The sequence below is a fragment of the Oryx dammah genome, unplaced genomic scaffold (genome assembly GCF_014754425.2).
Source record: "Oryx dammah isolate SB20612 unplaced genomic scaffold, SCBI_Odam_1.1 HiC_scaffold_23, whole genome shotgun sequence".
NCBI classification, from domain to species: Eukaryota; Metazoa; Chordata; class Mammalia; order Artiodactyla; family Bovidae; genus Oryx; species Oryx dammah.
In genome coordinates, this window is record NW_024070207.1 from 70,207,517 (window position 1) to 70,224,807 (window position 17,291).

A 17,291-nucleotide genomic window follows, 5' to 3' on the forward strand; every position below is an offset into this window, starting at 1 on the left:
AATGGACTGGAATGGGTGAATTTAACTCAGATGACCATTATATCTACTACTGTGGGCAGGAATCCCTCAGAAGAAATGGAGTAGCCATCATGGTCAACAAAAGAGTCCGAAATGCAGTACTTGGATGCAATCTCAAAAACGACAGAATGATCTTTGTTCATCTCCAAGGCAAACCATTCAATATCACAGTTATCCAAGCCTATGCCCCAACCAGTAACACTGAAGAAGCTGAAGTTGAACGGTTTTATGAAGACCTACAAGACCTTTTAGAACTAACACCCCCAAAAATGTCCTTTTCATTATAGGGGACTGGAATGCAAAAGTAGGAAATCAAGAAACACCTGGAGTAACAGGCAAATTTGGCCTTGGAATGCGGAATGAAGCAGGGCAAAGACTAATACAGTTTTGCCAAGAAAATACACTGGTCATAGCAAACACCCTCTTCCAATAACACAAGAGAAGACTCTACACATGGACATCACCAGATGGTCAACACCGAAATCAGATTGATATTCTTTGCAGCCAAAGATGGAGAAGCTCTATACAGTCAACAAAAACAAGGCCAGGACCTGACTGTGGCTCAGATCATGAACTCCTTATTACCAAATTCAGACTCAAATTGAAGAAAGTAGGGAAAACTGCTAGACCCTCAGGTATGACCTAAATCAAATCCCTTATGATTATACATTGGAAGTGAGAAATAGATTTAAAGGCCTAGATCTGATAGATAGAGTGCCTGATGAACTATGGAATAAGGTTTGTGACATTGTACAGGAGACAGGGATCAAGACCATCCCCATGGAAAAGAAATGCAAAAAAGCAAAATGGCTGTCTGGGGATGCCTTACAAATAGCTGTGAAAAGAAGAGAGGCAAAAAGCAAAGGAGAAAAGGAAAGATATAAGCATCTGAATGCAGATTTCCACAGAACAGCAAGAAGAGATAAGAAAGCCTTCTTCAGCGATCAGTGCAAAGAGATAGAGGAAAAGAACAGAATGGGAAAAACTAGAGATCTCTTCAAGAAAATTAGAGATACCACGGGAACATTTCATGCAAAGATGGGCTCGATAAAGGACAGAAATGGTATGGACCTAACAGAAGAAGAAGATATTAAGAAGAGGTGGCAAGAATACACAGAAGAACTGTACAAAAAAGATCTTCACAACACAGATAATCACGATGGTGTGATCACTCATCTAGAGCCAGACATCCTGGAATGTGAAGTCAAGTGGGCCTCAGAAAGCATCACTACGAACAAAGCTAGTGGAGGTGATGGAATTCCAGTTGAGCTATTTCAAATCCTGAAAGATGATGCTGTGAAAGTGCTGCACTCAACATGCCAGCAAATTTGGAAAACTCAGCAGTGGCCACAGGACTGGAAAAGGTGAGTTTTCATTCCAATCCCAAAGAAAGGCAATGCCAAAGAATGCTCAAACTACTGCACAATTGCACTCATCTCACATGCTAGTAAAGTAATGCTCAAGATTCTCCAAGCCAGGCTTCAGCAGTACATGAACCGTGAACTCCCTGATGTTCAAGCTGGTTTTAGCAAAGGCAGAGGAATCAGAGATCAAATTGCCAACATCCGCTGGATCATGGAAAAAGAAAGAGAGTTCCAGAGAAACATCTATTTCTGCTTTGTGGGCTATGCCAAAGCCTTTGACTGTGTGGATCACAATAAACTGTGGAAAATTCTGAGAGAGATGGGAATCCCAGACCACCTGACCTGCCTCTTGAGAAATCTGTATGCAGGTCAGGAAGCAGCAGTTAGAACTGGACATGGAACAACAGACTGGTTCCAAATAGGAAAAGGAGTACGTCAAGGCTGTATATGGTCACCCTTCTTATTTAACTTCTATGCAGAGTGCATCATGAGAAGCACTGGACTGGAAGAAACACAAGCTGGAATCAAGATTGCCGGGAGAAATATCAATAACCTCAGATATGCAGATGACACCACCCTTATGGCAGAAAGTGAAGAGGAACTGAAAAGCCTCTTGATGAAAGTGAAAGAGGAGAGTGAAAAAGTTGGCTTAAAGCTCAACATTCAGAAAACGAAGATCATGGCATCCGGTCCCATCACTTCATGGCAAATAGATGGGGAAACAGTGGAAACAGTGTCAGACTTTATTTTTTTGGGCTCCAAAATCACTGCAGATGGTGATTGCAGCCATGAAATTAAAAGACGCTTACTCCTTGGAAGAAAAGTTATGACCAACCTAGATAGTATATTCAAAAGCAGAGACATTACTTTGCTGACTAAGGTCCATCTAGTCAAGGCTATGGTTTTTCCTGTGGTCATGTATGGATGTGAGAGTTGGACTGTGAAGAAGGCATAGCGCCGAAGAAGTGATGCTTTTGAACTGTGGTGTTGGAGAAGACTCCTGAGAGTCCCTTGGACTGCAAGGAGATCCAACCAGTCCATTCTGAAGGAGATCAGCTGTGGGATTTCTTTGGAAGGAATGATGCTAAAGCTGAAACTCCAGTACTTTGGCCACCTCATGCAAAGAGTTGACTCATTGGAAAAGACTCTGATGCTGGGAAGGATTGGGGCAGGAGGAGAAGGGGACAACCGAGGATGAGATGGCTGGATGGCATCACTGACTCAATGGACATGAGTCTGAGTGAACTCTGGGAGTTGGTGATGGACAGGGAGGCCTGGTGTGCTGCGATTCATGGGGTTGCAAAGAGTCGGACATGACTGAGTGAACTGAACTTTTCTTCAACATGTTATTCTGGGTTCTAGGCAAGGCAGTTAGGCAAGAAAAAGAATCTAAAGGTATCCAGATTGGAAAATAAAGGGTAAAACTATTTATAGATTACATGATTTTATATTTAGAATATTAAAATAAGAATCCAATAAAAACATATTAGAAGTAATAAAGAATTTAACAATGTTCAGTTCAGTTCAGTAGCTGAATGGGGTCCTTGAGCGCCCTACAGAAACACGGGCACGGGCACTAGGGGCCCACGGGGAGTTCCCAACAATGGCCCAACCTGCTGCAGAGAACATCTCCCAGCTGCATAAGGCTCCAGTATGTCCCCTCTCGCCTGGGTGAGGACATGGCTCCATCTCCTCGTTTATGGAAGGTGGTGGCAGAGGTGACTCCAGCAGGCAGACAACCCCTTCCTGACATCCCTTGGGACCCCGAGCCCCTCAAAGGTGCCACGAAGACACGGTTGCAGTCCACTAGCAACAGGGCAGGTTTGCAGAAAGAACCACTCAGATGCATCGTCTCTGCTCCTTAAAAACCTTAGTAAAACCCTGGGACCCAGGAAGGATGCATTACACAAGCATGTCAACGGCCACCCCTCGGGAGAAGGGGTGGTGAGAACACACGTGTGCCCCCTCGGTGTTAAAGTTAACAGTTAAGGCAGGTTCTGTGGGTGCCCCGTTGGGGTGTGGGCGGCAATACCACCTGTCACAAAGTGCTAGAGAGTCAGGTGATGAAGTGGTTCCTGAGTTAAAATTTGCTCGAGGCAGCAAACTTCAGTACACTCGATTGGATTGTTTCCCACTGAGAGGTTTCACGCATCACCAAAGGGCCTACTGTGAAAACAGGGCTTACAAAACACCCCAAGGACTATTTTTTCTAGCCCTACCACTAACGAACAAAATAAAATGCTAAGCATAAGAAGTCTGCAGTTCCCATTACAAGGTCAAGTGTCATCATAGTCAATGTCGGCCCCCGGACACACCCACTGAGTAGGGGAGCCTGAGGGCTGGGCGCAGGCGGGGACCACAGGCGCCCAGACCTGCAACTGCTCGGAACTCATGGACGTCTGCAAGCCCGACGCAGTGAGAGGAGTGCAGGTCAGAGTTGCATCTAATGCCACGTGGGACACCCAAGACGTCCCTGATCCAGGAGCTGGGGCTTGGGCTTTTAAGGACACTACACTTATCCTTTACATGTTCATCTCACTTTACAAACGACCTCTTCAGAAGAGTAGGGCAGAGGAGCAGGTTCCATGAACTGGCTGGACCCCGGGCTGGGCTCCAGGCCCCGAGGACCGGCTCCCTGCCCCGGGCCCTGGCCATCTGGATTCAACATGGGGTGGGGTGGGGGAGGGTCCTCGTCTCAACCCTGACTCCTTGGGGAATCTCAGGCGTGTTCTATTGCTGTACTTTTACAGAAACAGTGCAGACACTGCCTTCTCAGTGAGCACAGAAGGCCTGCCCACTGCCCCCGATGGGACAGAGTGCCCACCTGCGCCTGGCAGCACGTCCTCACAGGCTGCAGCAATGTGCAATAAATAACACACTTTATTTACAAGCTCCAGTGAGCTCTCTCCTTCTGGGAGGACAGGACAGTGCACCTGGCCAAGTTACCAGACCAGCCCCCACACCAGGCACCCTCCGCCACACATGTGCTCACATGAGGTAGACATGCACATACCTGTCATGGGACCCAGTGGCAGCAGACGTGGTTCCTCGTGTTCAGGGCTGAGGCCCAGACCCCTGGGTTCAGCCTAAGTGAGGCACATGGCAACTGTAACCCTGGTCTACCAGGAGACTGGGATGGAAAGACGGGGCCTCTGCAGGTCTAACCAGGTAAGCTGCAGGTAGACATTGTGGGAAGTGTTTCTGGAGTACTGCGGGGGGTGAGGTGGGGGTGGGGGGAGCAGAGCAGGCACCCTCATAAACACTTGTGTGTCTTCAGCCTCTGGTCCCCACGAATGGTGAGCAAGAGACCCAGGGCGCAGGACCAGAGAGGTTAGTGGAAGGGGACTGCAGCCCAGGAGTCAGTCTAGACAGAACTACCATCGTATGCATTCAGAATGGGGCATTTACAGGGAACGTATACATAATATTTACACATGTTCACTCAGAGCCTGCAAGTCCAGATGCCGTCACTGCACTTACTGCAAAACTAGGTACTGGATGTGGAGGGGGAGACATGCAGTCTGGCCTTAGCACCTGTACCTCACAGCCACCCCAGGCTGCACGTCTCCATGCGCAGAAAGCAGCTGCTGTGCAGACCCTCCCTGCAGCCCTGAGTGTCATGGGCTGGGGTCGCGGGGCTCCAGCTCAGTCTCATAACCGGTCTTGATGAAGCACCAGGACACCCTTCAGAGGTTCATCTCATCTCAAGCAGGGTCATTCAGGTTCTTGAGAACCTTCCTCATCAGTTTCTCCAGGTCTTTGCAGGCTCTCTGCTTCTCCTCCAGGGACTTCTTCATCTTCTTCTTGTCCTATTGTAACTCCTGGACTTCATCTTCTAGCGTGTACACGGTGTCAGTGAGAATCTTTTCTTCTGTCACTGTCTGACCATTACTTTTAGTTTCTTCAACTATAATTTTCTCTTCTTCTGGAAGCAAAACTTGTGGAGCAGATTCTTTGCATGAACTTGAGTTGAATGTCTGCCATGTCTTGGCGCTGGTGCAGTAAGCCTTGATGACCTTCAGGATCTGGGCATCCTCCTCCAGGGCAACTGTGTTTTTCCTCAGTGTGAACTCCTTGTCTGAAGGCTTCTGCTCTGGCCTGCACTTGGGGAGCAGCTTCTTCATGATCTTGGGACTCTTACTCAGGTCCTCTTTGTAGCAGAGGGCAGCCAAGGGCTGCAGGTGGGGGTGCGGGTCACAAGCAGGTCAGGCTCCAGGGCTTGGGGGTCTTTGGAGGCTCTAGGGGCCCCCTGTTGATTGATGGTGGTGTGTGGAGTGTGGTGGTGGGAGGGGTGGGGCAGCATGTGGTAGGCAGGCGTCAGCAGCACAGGCTTGCTGTCCCCACGCTTGCTGGACCGGGTGATGGAGTGGGAAGCAAGGGTGTGAGACAGCACAGAGTGAGGCTTGATGGTGGGGTTTCCCGCCAGGGTGACCTTGGTCTGCTTCTGCAGCTGGTCCACTCACTCGTGGAGGTCCTGCTGGTTGTTGCAGGACACCAAGATCCACTCGATCATGCTCTCTGATATTTCAAACGCATTTCATGATTTTCACTGTCCTCAAGCTTTGTGATTGTCATTTCTGTCATTGGTAGCTTTCCTTGATATATAAAACCACTCATCCTAGGACTGACAGACAACATTAGCAAAATATTTGGAAAGAGTAGAAGATAGCTTTCATTCTTTTCCTCACTGCCGGCACACTGGATCAGGACCTGGGACATGTAAACAATGCTGCCCAGGGTCTTGATGTTGTTGCCCTCCCAGCTCCGGATGGCCCCTGTCAGGATCTGCAGCTCCAACTCCTTCCTCTTCCACACCTCCTGACACTGCACTGAATGGTTTTTTGAAGGCGGTCATGGATTTCTGAATATCTTGTCTGTCTGGGTGATAATCCTCCATGTGTCTCTCCAGCTCCTTGAGCAGCACAGGGTACTTGTCCAGGCACATGTGGACAGTGCTGCCAGTGGTCAGCATGAGAATCCCCGGGCTGCTGGTGCCGGGAGCCACCATGGGGAATCCTGCCCATGGGAAAGGTCATGAGGAAGGGGGCCTGACAAAACGCAAAGGTGGGATCAGGCCTCAGGGGTCCCCCCTGGATTTTCTCGAGCATCTACCCCCAGAACCAAAATCTGTCTGCTTTACTATATTATGCTTTCTACCTACTCTTCTGACATTACAGGGGGCCTGTCCCCCCCAGCACATTTTTCTGGAAAAAATTTAGAGCTTTTAGATAATAAGTCTCCTGGGCATAATAAGAGTGTTTCAATCCAAAAACCCCTCTGATAGCTTTCTAGCCTGGCTGCCAGACTCTTACAGCTGCGCATGTGATTGTTTGTGGCCTCCCAACCGCAAGAGGCATAGGAAGCTTAAAACATCCTAGGAATGTAGGGGCTTCCAAGGAGTCAAAATCATTAGAATAGGACTGATTAAGGGTTTCATTTGTTGAGCCAATACTTGCTGCCAAGTTTTCATATCTTTTATTTGTAGATATAGTTGGTATATAGAAAAAACAGGTAGTAGCCCTGGTATTAGCAACATTAGATCTTTGAGTTAAGTACTTTCTTTGGTATAACCCACTGCACCTTTGTTCTACAGGAAAGTAACTTTATTTAGTACTTTGAGGGTGATGCAGATTAAAGAAAAAACACTTCAAGGGAAAATGAGTTTTCTGGTTGATAGACATTTATCTAGGAAAAGAGCCATAAAAATGTTAACAGGCCCCCTGGCCAAAAGATGATGTAAAACCACCTGAGACCTTTTGTATACGGGAAGGTATGCAAAAAGAAAGCCTGGTCTCAATAAGGGTCAAGACTGCTGCCCCTGCATAACTCTGCATATTCCATTATTTCTTTATGTACAACTTGGGGTATATAAGCTGCTTTTGAAAATAAAGTTGTGGGTCTGGCACTGATGCTTGGCTCCCCCATGTCGTTCTTTTCTCCCTTTTCTGGCTGAATTCCTATCTGGAGCGTGGAGGCTCACCGTATCTACTTATTTGTCCTGGCTTCTAAGACCCACGCGAGAGGGAGCCCAAGGCGGGGTACCCTCTGCTATTCAAGCGGGTGCTGGTGGCCTACATAGATGGTGCAAACCCCTTGTCTCGGAGTTTTATTGGTTCTCCGCATAAACCAAGTTATTCAGCCTCTTTTCTCCACTAATTTTCCTACTACACTATTCTTTCCTAATCTCTCTTTATATCTCTAATAAATAAGTCTCTCCTCACCGACTCCATCCCTGCTTCAAATTCCCTGGATCCACCGGGGCTGGACCCTGGCATGCTGGCACCCTTCATCTCTATGAACTCTCCCAGCTCCTCACTGTGCTCCATGAGAATGCTGACCATGGATGGTGGTTGGCACAGTACGCCAGGTACAGGGTCTTTGTGGCATCAGGCTGAGGAAGCAGGCCCTGACCCTCTGTTGGGTCTCTGGCATCTTGGTGCATCCTTCTAAAGACTGTACAAGCATTTGCTGGAAAAAAAAACATATTTCTGCAGATTTCCCATTAAACATGAAGTGTTTGCTGAACTTAACTTCTCACTGGTCTGCAGGGGCCATAGGTAGATTGAAAGCAGTTTGAAGTTCTTTAGAATATTCATTTTCTGTTTCCAAAATATTCTGTAGCACCACATTGTAACAGCTTTTGTTAATGACAGTTGTATCAAATCCTTTGGGAGGGCTCTTCAAGATTCCAGGCAAGTAGTTGCTGGAGAACCAGCCAGTCCTGCTGTTGTGTGTGCCCTCCCACCAGCCCCCCTCCTCCACCCACGTCACGTGGATGATATCTCCTTTTGTGAAGGACAGCTTGTCTTCATTCGTCTGCTGGAAGTTAAACTTGGCTCTGACGACCCGCTGATTGTTGCTATTATCGCTCATGTCCAAACTGTGGTACTAGCCCTGGAACAACTGTGAAGTCCTACTGTGAAGGCTGCGGTCCCAGGGAGTCAGAAGACTTGGTCTGCTGGGAGGAGGGCCAGGCGCACATGAAGTCGCTCCCCAGGCCTATGTCTGCTGTTACTTTATTCAGCGTCACTAAGGAGCTGAGGGCCTTGTTGAAATTCTGCCCCTGATACAAATCATTTGCATCAGATGTCTCCAGCTGCAGGGACACCCAGCAGCCTTGCAGGAACTCATGAATGTTTCTCAGGCACTCGCCCTTGCTCCAGGGCTCCGGGTAGACCTGCCACACAGAGCACAGGTGCTGAGCACTGTGAATAGGTCGCAGGCGCACCCAGAGGCGAGCCCGACGTGGCCCTCTACAGGCATACCCACCCCTCATGTGACCAAGGCGGGTGGCCTCGGTGGCCTGGAGTGACCCTGGCCACCCCCCAGAGCCTGCCCACTCGGCCACTGCCTTTCCACATATTTAAGATCAGTTTAACAAAAAAGTGCAAAACTTTTGAAAGAGGGGTCAAAAATAACAGCATAGGAAGACCCTGAGCTTGCCTCCTCATATATAGAGCAATTCCTGCTAAAGAACAACTAATTGGCTGATTGAACTGCTACTGCAAAGAGAAGCATAACATAGAAATGGGCAGAAGAGATGGGAACATGGAATCTGCAAGGACTCACCCCTGATGTGGAGATAGGGAGGGATATTGCTGAGGAGTCAGAGCACAGACTCACCCACCTTGAGACACAGTGAAAAAAACATCAATTTAAAAGTCATCTAGACTATAAATAAAGGAAATCTACTCACTAACCCTAGAGCTTTGGGTTAATGGGCAGGAAATTGGAGGTCTCACCAGGGTTGGAGTTATCGGTGAACGCCCCAGGCATTCCCTCAGGCCCATGCCCACTCCAGCTCTAGCCATTTCACCAAGGGCAGTCTCAGGTGAAGTCGCCCCTAGCCACTCCCAGGATTGTGCCTAATCCAGCTCCAGCTGTTCCACCGTGGAGGCCTTGTTACAACACTTCCTGAGACTGCATTCAGTCCAAGCCCACCCTAGCCCTGGCTGTTTTGCCAAAGTGGCCCCAATGTGGCACACCCCACAAGGAATTACCCTGGCCCAGGCCTGTTCCAGCTCCAGCCTTCGCATCAAGGTGGTCTCAGGAACATCACTCTCTGGGAATCACCACCAGTCCAACCCTCTTCAGCTCAAGCTACTCTGCCAAGGTTGCCTCAGTTCAGCACTCCCCAGGGACTTCCTTTGGCTCATGCCTACTCCAGTTTTACTAATCTGCCAAAGCTTCCAGGTGCAAGCAGTCTAGACAGGGGATGCTCCCACACAAGGCCCTCCTTCACCTATTCATAGAAGCAAAGACCAAAAGCACACAAAATGAGGAGTTAGGAATATGTTCCAAAGGGAGGAACAAAATAAAAGCCCAGAAAAATAAAACCCCAATGAAATGGAGATAAATAATTTACATAATAAAGAGTTCAAGAAACAATCATGAAGATACTCACTGAACTCAGCAGAGTGGAGGAACTCAGTGAGAACTTCAACAAAGATTTTAAAAATATAGGGAAGAACAAACCAGAACTGAAGAATATAATGACTGAAATAAAATATATTCTAGAGGTAATCAACAACAGATTACATGATACAGAAGAATGGATAAGTAATCAGGAAGACAGAATAGTGGAAATCACTCAATCTTAACAGGAAAAAAAAAAAAGAATTTTTTAAAGTGAGGATAGTTTAAGGGACCTCTGGGACAACATCGAGTGTTCTAAGATTCACATTATATGGGTCCCAGAAGGAGAGGTGACACAGGAAGGGATGGAAGACTTATTTGAAGAAATAATGGCTGAAAACTTCCCTAACCTGGGGAAGGAAATAGACATCCAGGTACAGGATGCACAGAGAGTCCCAAAAAGATGAACCCAAAGAGATCCACACCAAGTCATCACAATTCAAATGGCAGAAGTTAAAGAGATAATCTTAAAGGCAGCAAAAGAAAAAAAAAACACAACTAATCACATAGAAAAGAAACCCAATGAAACTATCAGCAAAATTTTCAGCAGAAACTTTACAAATTTACAGGCCATAGTGCAGTGGCAGGATATACTTAAACTACTGAAAGGAAAAAACCTACAACCTAGAATAATCAATTCAGTGCAGTAATCATTCAGAATTGAAGGACAGATAAACAGTTTCTCAGATATTCAAAACTAGAGGAGTTCATCACCACTAAACTGGCCTTTTAAGAAAATTTAAAGTACATTTTTAAGTTAAAAAAAGGCCATTACTAAAATAAAATACATGAAAGAAAATATTTCATTGATAAAGGCAATTAAAAAGCTAGTATATCGGTTAAAAAACATAGTACAGTCAACCATGACTAAAATAACTAGTTAAGGGAGACACAAAATCAAAAGATGTATTGACAAAAGATATTATCAAAAACATAAAATGTAGGTTGGGGGATAAAAATAGAGTATTTTTTGAATGCCTTCAAATTTAAGTGGCTATCAGCTTAAAATAGATGACTACAAGATAATATATATGAATCTCTTGGGAACCACAAACCAAAAACCTACAATGAATAGAAAATAATAAAGAAAAATGACTGTAAAAATAACACTAAGAGGACATGTTAGGCCACAAAGAAGCTTAAATTTAAGAAGATTGAAATCATACTAAGCATTTTCCCTGACCACAATGCTATGAGACTAGATGTCAATTACAAGAAAAGAAACACAAACATGTGTAGACTACACAACATGCTACTAAACAATCAATAGGTTAATGAAGAAATCAAAGTGGAAAAAAGCACTTTAGAAAATTGAAAATGAAGACACTTCTGTCCAAAATCCATGGGATGTAGCAAAAGCAATTCTAAAAGATAAGTTTATAGTAAAAGGATTATATCAAGAAACAAGAAAAATCTTAATCTAAATATACATGCACAGAAACTAGAAAAAGAAGAAAAAACAAAATCCAAAGTTAGTGGAAGGAGGGAAATAATAAAGCTCAGATTTGAAATAAATGAACTAGAGACTAAAAAAATTAGAAAAGATCAATAAAACTAAGAGTTGGTTCTTTGAAAAAACTAACAAAATTGACTAACAAATGGCTAACAAATGTTTAGCCAGATAAGAAAGAGAGAGCACAAATAAATAAAATTACAACTGAATGAGTAGAAGTCACTACAACCACCACAAAAATACAAAGAATCATGAGAATATTATAAAAAATTATATGCCACAAATTAGACAGTCTAGAAGAATGGATAGATTCCTAGAAACATACAGTGATTCCAAGAATGAATCATGAAGAAATAGATAATCTGAATAGATTGATTACTATTAATAAAACTAAATCAGTAATCTAAGAACTGTCAAAAAACAAAAGTTCAAATGACTTCACAGGTGAATTCTATCAAACATTTAAGGAAGAGTCAATACCTATCTTTCTCAAAGTATTCTCAAAAATTGAGGAGGAAGGAAAGGTTCCAAACTCATTTTTTGAGGCCAGTATTATCCTGATATCAAAACTAGACAAAGACACCACACACAAAAACATTATAGGCTAATATCTCTGATAAATATAGACACAAGAATCCTCAACAAAATATTAGCAAATCAAGTTCAATAATACATTAAATGGATTATATACCACAATCAAATGAAATTTATCTCAGGAATGCAAGAATGGTTCAAAATCCACAAATCAGTCAACATGATACACCACATTAACCAAAATAAACAAAACCATATGATCATCTCTCTAAGTGCAGAAAAAGCTTTTCACAAAATTGAACATCAGGGACTTCCCTAGCAGACCAGTTAGGACTCAGTGCTTTCACTGTCATGGCCATGGGTTCAATCTCTGGTCTGGGAACTAAGATCCTGCAAGCTGCACAACATGGTAAAAAAACTGAACATTCGTCTATAATAAAATCTCTAAAGAAAGTGGGTACAGAAGATACATAATATCATAAAGGTCAAATATGACAAACCCACAGCTAACATCATACTCAGTGGTGAAAAGCTGAAAGGTTTTCCTCTAAGATTAAGAAGGCAAGGATGTTGAGGGGAGAACAAGATGGTGGAGGAGTAGGTGGATGTGAAGTACATCTCTCTCCATGGATACATCAGGAATACACCTTCAGACACAGAAGTGCATACAGAACACCAGCTGAGGGAGGACAGGAGTACGTGGCCAAGGGAAAATAATATACACCACCATGCAAAACTTGGTAGGATGAAGGAACTAGGGGGAAAAAACAGGAGTGTCAGTAGGACTGGACCTGCCCTCGGCAGGTGGGGGAACTGAAGCAAGGGTCCGAGCCCCACATTGGGGCAATTGTCTGAGTCAGAGGAGAAACATTTAAGGCTGAGAGTGAAACAGCTGATCTGTGGCAGCCTAAATGGAATGAGAATCAGACAGTCCTTGATGAAGTCATAAATACCCCGGATAGAAATGCTGGTCCCCTGGAAGGCACAGCAGCTGGGAGTTGGAATTGTGGAGCAATCCCAGGGTGAGGACTGCCGTTGACTGTGGAGAGATGGATTGAGGGGATGTAAGGAAGGAGATCGTGGTGGAAAATGTCAGTGGAGGAAAGCCAGGCAGCCATGGAAGCAAGGCAATATTGCTGAGTCATGCATAGGGGGTGGAGATATCACCAGAGCCTCTCTCGCCCCACACGCCAGCATCCGCAGCTGAACAATAGAGAGGCTGGCCCATCAAACGCCTGACATACTAAGTCCTACAGAGTAGGACCCCACCCAGGGTGCCCTTTTAAGTGCCTGACCTGCCGATCTACAGAGTAGGACCCCAGCCAGGGGGCCACCTCTATGTGCCTGACATGGTGAACAACAGAGAAGGATCCCAGGAAAGGGAGCCTTCTAAGTACCTGAATGGGCAGAGCTACAGAGAAAGACTGGTCAAAGAGGCCTTCTGATTGCCTGCTACAAGAGGCTCAATAAAAGACTCTGATAGGGCCATAACTCCTGTGGCAGAGGCAGTCCATATCCCTGCACATTTGGTGCTGCCAGGGTCCCTGCAAGCCAAGCAGCTGCACCCCACCTTCATACTCAACTCTCACTGGGGCTTGTGTCTGTGTCTATAGGGTCACTTCAGGCGTGTCCAACTCTTTCAGACCCTGAAGGCTGTGGCCTGCCAGGCTTGTTTGTCAGGGGGAATCTCCAGGCAAGAATACTGGAGCATATTGGCCAATCCTGGTTTCCATACCGTTCTAGAGCACTATATTTCCTGCTGCCCTAGCCACCAACTCCCCTGAGTACCTGGTGCTGCCAGAACCCCTGTGACCCAAGCAGCTGCACCACCTTCACACCTAGCCCTCACAGGACCAATCCAAATCCTCCAAGGCAGCCTCAGGAGCAAACCTCAGTGAATGACCCACATGCAGAGGTGGAAATAAAACCACAAATGAAACCCAGGGGCAGTGTCACTAAGGAAAAAGATCCAAAACCTTCCCACCAGCTGAACAAGCTGTAGATTAAAGCCACATGATCAACTAGGCAGACTCTGTGTCTATGGGATATATAGACACTGAGAGCTCCCACAAATGAAAACGCACTAGTTCTGATATAGCTGTGGACATTGGAGGGATGAACACACAGGAGTAGGACCAGATAAGAATCTGAGCTGCCTCTGTAGCAGGTCCAGAGATCAGCACAGTGTTGGAGGGCATCCTAGGGAGGTGAGGTGGACTGTGACTCCCAGTGAGGGAAAGGACTCTGACAGCAGTGACTCAAGGAAAACATTTATTGTTCTTATGTTTTGACTTGTTCTGTAGATTCTTCCGGATGTTTTTTCTTTTTTCCCCCCTTTTCCCCACCTCGGTTATAGTTGTTGATTTTATTGGCACTATGAAATCTAATTAAGCCTTTGAGCTATTTTTATCCTAAATCACATTTTTTCATTGTTGTTTTAAATCTCTGCCTCTACCCTGGGCTTTTGCAATTCTGTGGAGTTTTCCTATTTTTTCTTTTTTTTTTAATTTAATTTTGAAAACCTATTATTAGTTTTTCTACATTTATTCCTTTGTTTCCTTTTCCTACTGTTCTTTTCCCCTTGCAGTTAATCTTCAATGTATATAAATCTTCATCTATCTCTATTTAACTTTGCATATCTATTCTTTCCTTTCTTTCCTCTCAAAATATTTGTTAGTTTTGTTTTTATTGCTTTATTCCTCACTTGGCGCCTTGCTTTAGGTTTGTCTTCCAATTTGTGCTTTAGTTAGTTTTGTTCTTAACTGGTAAATATAACTTTTGATTTCCTTTGTATGCTGGGTCAATCTACTGTGCTTATTTTTGTTGAACTGTTTTGACTTTTCTTATGGGTGTATATGTATATTCCATTATTTTAATTATTATTTGCCTTCTTTTGTAACTGCCATTTGTCTGGGGTTCATCTTTGGTTTCTCATTTTTGGGAATTTGTTTTAATTTTACTTAATGCCATAACAAACCACTTGTGGAATTTTTGTTCCTAACCAGAGATCAAGCCCTTAGCCTTTGGAGTGGGAGCACTGACTCCAAGACCCTAGACTACCAGAGAACTAACCTTCAGTGAGTTCAGTGAGTTCAGTTGCTCAGTTGTGTCTGACTTTTTGCGACCCCATGAATCGCAGCATGCCAGGCCTCCCTGTCCATCACCAACTCCCGGAGTTCACTGAGACTCACATCCATCGAGTCAGTGATGTCATCCAGCCATCTCATCCTCTGTCGTCCCCTTCTCCTCCTGCCCCCAATCCCTCCCAGCATCAGAGTCTTTTCCAATGAGTCAACTCTTTGCATGATGTGGCCAAAGTACTGGAGTTTCAGCTTTAGCATCATTCCTTCCAAAGAAATCCCAGGGCTGATCTCCTTTAGAATGGACTGGTTGGATCTCCTTGCAGTCCAAGGGACTCTCAAGAGTCATCTCCAACACCACAGTTCAAAAGCATCAATTCTTCGGTGCTCAGCCTTCTTCACAGTCCAACTCTCACATCCATACATGACCACTGGAAAAACCATAGCCTTGACTAGATGGACCTTTGTTGGCAAAGTAATGTCTCTGCTTTTCAATATGCTATCTAGGTTGGTCATAACTTTCCTTCCAAGGAGTAAGGGTCTTTTAATTTCATGGCTGCAATCACCATCTGCAGTGAATTGGGAGCCCCCAAAAATAAAGTCAGCCACTGTTTCCACTGTTACCCCATGTATCTGCCATAAAGTGATGGGAACAGATGCCACAATCTTCGTTTTCTGAATGTTGAGCTTTAAGCCAACTTTTTCATTCTCCTCTTTCACTTTCATCAAGAGGCTTTTTAGCTCCTCTTCACTTTCTGCCATAAGGGTGGTGTCATCTGCATATCTGAGGTTATTGATATTTCTCCCAGCAGTCTTGATTCCAGCTTATGCTTCTTCCAGCCCAGCATTTCTCATGATGTACTCTGCATATAAGTTAAATAAGCAGGGTGACAATATACAGCCTTGAGTTACTCCTTTTCCTATTTGGAATCAGTCTGTTGTTCCATGTCCAGTTCTAACTGCTGCTTCCTGACCTGCATACAGATTTCTCAAGAGGCAGGTCAGGTGGTCTGAGATTCCCATCTCTCTCAGAATTTTCCACAGTTTATTGTGATCCACACAGTCAAAGGCTTTGGCATAGTCAATAAAGCAGAAATAGATAATTTTCTGGAACTCTCTTGCTTTTTCCATGATCCAGTGGATGTTGGCAATTTGATCTCTGGTTACTCTGCCTTTTCTAAATCCAGCTTGAACATCTGGAAGTTCACAGTTCACATATTGCTGAAGCCTGGCTTGGAGAATTTTGAGCATTACTTTACTAGCATGTGAGATGAGTGCAATTGTGCGGTAGTTTGAGCATTTTTTGGCATTGCCTTTCTTTGGGATTGGAATGAAAACTGACCATTTCCAGTCCTGTGGCCACCGCTGAGTCTTCCAAATTTGCTGGCATATTGAGTGCAGCACTTTCACAGCATCATCTTTCAGGATTTGAAACAGCTCCACTGGAATTCCATCACCTCCACTAGCTTTGTTCGTAGTGATGATTTCTAAGGCCCACATTCCAGGATGCCTGGCTCCAGATGAGTGATAACACCATTTTGATTATCTGGGTTGTGAAGATAATTTTTGTATAGTTCTTCTGTGTATTCTTGCCACCTCTTCTTAATATCTTCTGCTTCTGTTAGGTCCATACCATTTCTGTCCTTTATTGAGCCCATCTTTGCATGTAATGTTCCCTTGTATCTCTAATTTTCTTGAAGAGATCTCTAGTTTTTCCCATTCTGTTCTTTTCCTCTATTTCTTTGCATTGATTGCTGAGGAAGCTTTTCTTATCTCTCCTTGCTATTCTTTGGAACTCTGCATTCAAATGGGTATATCTTTCCTTTTCTCCTTTGCTTTTCACTTCCCATCTTTTCACAGCTATTTATTTGTAAGGCCTCCTCAGACAGCCATTTTGCCTTTTTGCATTTCTTTTTCTTGGGGATGGTCTTGATCCCTGTCTCCTGTACAATGTCATGAACCTCATTCCATAGTTCGTCACGCACTCTATCTATCATATCTAGGCCTTTAAATCTATTTCTCACTTCCACTGTATAATCATAAGGGATTTGATTTAGGTCATACCTGAATGGTCTAGTGGTTTCCATACTTTCTTCAATTTAAGTCTGAATTTGGCAATAAGGAGTTCATGATCTGAGCCACAGTCAGCTCCTGGTCTTGTTTTTGTTGACTGTATAGAGCTTCTCTATCTTTGGCTGCATAGAATATAATCAATCTGATTTCAGTGTTGACCATCTGGAACTAACCCTAAGGAGTATGAAATAGTGAGAAATCACACAAAAGAAACCGCTTGAATACAGGACACAGCATCACCCAACTACCAGTAGCACCCTGTGCAGGACGCCTCATCTAAACAACAAACAAAACAAAAACACAAACTTAATCATCAGCAGACAGGATTACCACCTCATTGAGCCTTGCCCATGA

At 44.6% G+C, this 17,291-nt stretch overlaps 1 pseudogene; it reads right to left on the reverse strand.

Moving 5' to 3' along the window:
* Window positions 1–5,068: 5,068 nt before the first annotated feature.
* On the reverse strand, window positions 5,069–8,270 carry LOC120881966 (annotated as a pseudogene).
* Between the last annotated feature and the right edge of the window lie 9,021 nt (window positions 8,271–17,291).